Raw genomic sequence first — 5444 nt, forward strand, 5'->3', positions numbered from 1 at the left:
ACGACCAGACGTTAGCGATTGGTTATTGCAGATAGAGTGACTCTGGGCAGATCCAATAGTTTTAGACTTCAATAGAGTACCCGCCTACAAGGAAGTTAACGCTTGTCAATGGAGCGGTGCCAGACTCAAAATGAAATGTACGAGAGTTTGGTGGGACCAGGCTACACATTGCTAGCATTATTTGCCATGATACACCATGTAATAGTATTATTTACTATGATTTGCCATGTTTCTATCGTGATTTACCACATTGCTAGCATTGATGTGAAGTGTCAATAGCAATGAATTGATACACTTTGATAAAAATTATTGTCTTATAATAGTTAACATGGGAAAATTGGTTTGCTTTAGTGCAGAATACTGGTGAAAATCAGGTCTGTCAAAATGAAAGTGAGCCAATAAGTGGTCTTCTACTGCCCTCTGCTGGCCATTATACTTATTACCGTATTTTCCGCACTATAAGGCGCACTTAAAAGCCTTTAATTTTCTCAAAAAACGACAGTGCGCCTTATAATCCAGAGCGCCTTATATATGGATGGTGAACACGCGCTCACCAAGACGGGGAGACAGCGCCGGGCGACTAACGCCACTATCTGCCAATGGATCGTGGATGCCTGGGCTGATATATCAGTCTCAACTGTGATCGGAGCTTTCACGAAGGCAGGAATAATCTATTTATTCAGCCGGCTCACATACCCGTATTTACTTCCTGTTTTCGGCCGAAGTCCACAGTAGTTGATTGTCGAGTTCGCGCGCGCGCGCGCGATCAAACCTCCTCCGTGTGTTCAACATCTGATTCGGATGAACTATCCATTTGAGCTGATATTCTCTGAACACCACACAGCACCGTCATCGGCTGACAGTCTGACTGTGCGTTCACACCGGACGCGAATAGCGCGTCAAATTCGCGTCTACCGCGTCTAGTTTGACGCTTGACCACTTTGTGTTAATTCGCGTGTCAATGGCGAAATTGACGCGCGTAAAAACAAAAGTTTGAAGCGAAATTTACGCGCGTCAGAGGCGAAATCCGGAGGCGAAAGTTTCGAAACCCGTTGGCGGCCATCTTTTTAGATGTTTATCGAGCATTAGCATTAGCATTATTCGAGAGAGTCACCGCTCGTATATGCTCTGGAGAGCAGAAGCAGCTCCGTAGGGGACATCGTCGCTGTACTCGGGTCCACCAGAACCTCCGGAGGGTTTCAGGAGTTTCACAATTTGCTCCAGGAGCCAGGTTTGGTGGACCTAATGGTGAGGACGCCGACGAGGACAGCGTAGGCCGTATAAGCCCTCGGCCTCGAGTGGTCTAGCTATGCCTGTCGAGCCCGCTCTCTACAGCCCGGCGCGAGGTTCACCCTCGCCCGCATCCACCTAATCTGTCATTTATTTTTGTTTTGATAATAAATGAAGCCAGCCTCCAAAAGTGATTAATCTGTCCTGTGATTTTTCTCTCTCTCTCACACATCACTGTCCAGACACGAACTTATATGTTGGTTGTCTTTACATTATAATAATATTTCATATAATCTAGATATGGAATAAATAGCATTCAATGCAAAATGAATATGTCTCATATATTGAAATCAAGTTTTATGTGATAAAATATTTGCTTTGTTGTGCATTAGAACCACAGTCATATATTACAAAATAATTTATTGAAGCATCCAGATACTTCACCACGTGACAGCAGCAAGCAGCTAGGCTCCTGATTGGTTAACGCGGCGCGAATTGACGCAGAAGTTCAGATTTTTCAACTCGGGCGGCAGACGCGAATTCGCGTCAAACGCGTGAATGCACAAATAGCACTAACTAAATCATTCGCGCTTAACGCGCCAGACGCTCAATTCGCGCCATTCGCGCGAACTTGACGCGCGAATGAGGCGTATTCGCGTCTACCGCGCCGCGCTCTACGCCTCATTCGCGCCGCAGGAATTTTTTACGCGCGTAACGCGTCTTTGCATTGACTTAACATTGAAATCACTCGCGCCTGACGCGCTATTCGCGTCCGGTGTGAACGCACCATGAGTCTCCACTGTTGCTTAGTTACCAATGATCGCGCGCGCGCACTCGACAATCGCCTACTGTGGACTTCGACCGAAAACAGGAAGAAAATACGGGTATGTGCAGTCAGATTCACCGTGTTCACTCACATGGCTGTGCACTTGTAATGACACATTAAGGTTGTTAAGAGGCTAAAAGCAGGTTTAAAACTTGTCCCGTTTAAGTCAACAGGGTGCAAATTTTAAAAAGAGGATAACACGGTGTAGACAACACCGGTTTTGTCGTTGTTATCTGTACTGACAGCACTCCAAATGTACAAAAAAATGAGCTCAATGTTAAAATTGACCGGAGTTTTCCTTTAACGTTTGAACAACGTTACCATGGGAGTGAACAGAGTTGTCAGAAAGCTTAATAAAGTTAGACTTTATCTGACTGTTTTGTTGATATTTGTTGACATCTAGTGGATGCATAACGCAAACCCAGTCAAATGTTTGACTGCAGTATCTTATGCGCCTTATAATCCGGTGCGCCTTATATATGAAAAATGTTCTAAAATAGGTCATTCATTGAAGGTGCGCCTTATAATCCGGTGCGCCGTATAGTGCGGAAAATACGGTAATAAAAAGTTTTCACAGGTGCTTTTGCACTCATATGTAGACATTATGCTTACAAACACACACACACAGACACACAAATTTTGTTGTTGTTTTTTTCAATGCTATTGGGATGTGTCATTATGAAAATATACTTTAATGGTCTATAAGCATTTCACATATTTCTTTGTGAAGCTAGATGAGGATGGGATAAAATAATACAGAATGAATACGGCTCAAAAACCAGCTGTTAGCCACGGCTCATGGCTAGCTGTCACTAATCTGGATTAGGCCTGTCGTGATAGTCAATAAATCAATTAATCACATGATGAAAAAAATTAGCTTGATAATTTTTCCGGCCACGATAATTTCCATTTGCATGCTTGTTTGTTTTCCTCGTCTCTCTCTCTCTCTCTCTCTCTCTCTCTCTCTCTCTCTCTCTCTCTCTCTCTCTCTCTCTCTACCAAAGAGACTGGATGACAACTTTGTTTAAGACATTACCGACATATTTTAAGTGAATACTCTCCAAAACGGACATTTAAACATAATGTTGTGTGTATTTGTCCATTCAGACACGAAACAGAGCTCAATTCATTACTCGCGCGCTGTATAGGGGTCTATGGCTGCACGCTTCGGGTCGGGTGTGTGCGCACAGAAAGATGAGACATGATTAGGGCTTTGAATCTTTGGGTAGGCAGCGAATCGATTCGATTCACGATTCATAGGTTTTCAATTCAATTCAAGAACGATTTTGGAAATTCAGAAAGATTCGATTTGATGCGATTCACATTAAAATTCGATGCGATTCGATTAATTCGATTCGATTCTTCATTTTTTCTATGCATTTGTAGGATTATTTAAATTCTTCCCCAAATGGGTCTAAGTCAGGGTGTGAATTACACAGCGGCCTTCGGGGGTCAGAGAGTGGGGACAAAAAAAAAAAAACGACATTTTGTCTATTGTTAATGTTAGTTAATGCTAGTTTTTAATGAATCTATATTGTTATTAAAAATATTTCAAAAGCCTATAAATTAGCATTTGTAGAAATGTAAGCCAAGATTTAAAAAAGGCTTTAAAAGTATTGTTAGTTCATCATGCTAACTATTTTGTAGGATATGTTAATGGATACACAACCTTAAAGTGTTCCTGGTACATCCTTCCATTGTGAGACTAAAATCTAAACCTTAACTAACTTTTCCTCTTGGAATAGTAAGTATTGCTCATGGAATACTCTTTGTTCTCTTTATACTGAATATTTTCCTATGATTCTGAAAGGAAACGCGCCGGGTGTCTACTTTTGCTATAGGCTAGTAACGATTACAAATGCGAACTTTAATGCGCATCTGATTGATGGATAAACCACGCGCTTTTATTTTTAGTGTAATTAATATTGTAGTTATTTCAGCAGTTTCCTTCGTACATTCAGTTTAACGACATAAAGTTTCATTTCATTCATCATTCATGATTCATAGGAAGCGTGTGCATTTTAGGTCTGTTATGTGTTTGCTCTTTCCATGTAATAAATGCGCACCCTTGAATAAGTGGGGTTTTACTTCAACTGCTCAGGACGGGTATGACCCATTTCCGTAAAACTTCAGTAGGCCTATCTTATTTTAAAGAAAATAACGGCGATGTTTCCACGCAACGAACGCGTTGTTTCATAGCAGTGCCCGCGCAACGACATGGCAGCTGAGCTTTATCAATGGCTTGAGCGGTTTGACTCAAGACTTGCTTTCTCGATAGAGAGCTGTCATCTGCTCATGTGAACATCAGTGGCTGTCCTGAGGAGAGCTCAAACATGGACTGCTCAAAAAGCTGTAGATGTGAGCTATATCGGACCGAGCGCGAGCGAAATGTGAAAGATGATAAAGAGTGCAGCGAGTATCTGTGAAGGAGAGCTGTGAGGATGCCAAATGACGCCGCTCAACACTTCCATTAATTTGCGCATAGTCATTTAATGTTTATATATTGTAAAGCACTGAATCGCTATAGAATCGCAAATTATTCGATTCTTAGCATTTTAAATCGATTATTGACCGAAATAAACGGTCACGATTCAAAATACATGTTTCAAGATCGATGCATATGCATCGTCAGGATTTGTAATCGATGCATCGAGAAAACGAGTGAATCGTTACACCCCTAGACATGATACAATGAGACGTGGGTGTCCAATGATCTCTTCGAATGACAGCTAACCACTTCTTTGTTCATATCCTTTTCTTTTGGTATAGAATAAAATACCAGTTCGGGGTTCCTCTTTCGGCTGTTGTTGCAGCCAAGATGCCGACGCAAAGCTACATTGACGTCATGTGACCCGAACGAATATCTGGCGCTCAGCAACCATAGACAGTAAAATAAATGGACACAGCGACCCCCTTGATTTCAACGGAGAAATGTGAAGCCCGATTAGATGCACTCACTTCCTGATGGCTGAGGGTACTGCACAGGCTCAAACTGAGCTTGACGACGTAGATGTGACATGAGCAACCTGTCTGACAGTTGTAAATCTTCTAGTAGCTGTGCCAAGACAAATCTGAATCACCTAATTCCTCAAAAACGTTGTTGAAATATATTTGTCCTGTTGCTTTTATGGACTCTCTATCTATGGGCTTCTCCCTTGACTTTATGCCTCTATGTCCCCCCAATTGCCTCATAGATAGAAAAGATTGCCTGCGAGCTTCTCCTCCTGTCTATATGGTAATTTCTCTACTATGCGAAAGATAGTCGCGTGGTTGTGACACAATCGTTAGCCTATTTTTACAAAAACGGCTTCTACGGGGCCATAACGTAAGATACAAAGTAATGGAGCCTTTTATACATTGTCGTGTTTCTTTAGAAATAAATAATGGA

The sequence above is a fragment of the Rhinichthys klamathensis genome, unplaced genomic scaffold (assembly GCF_029890125.1).
Source record: "Rhinichthys klamathensis goyatoka isolate OS25496 unplaced genomic scaffold, OSU_Roscu_1.1 h1tg000157l_1, whole genome shotgun sequence".
Classification (NCBI taxonomy): Eukaryota; Metazoa; Chordata; class Actinopteri; order Cypriniformes; family Leuciscidae; genus Rhinichthys; species Rhinichthys klamathensis.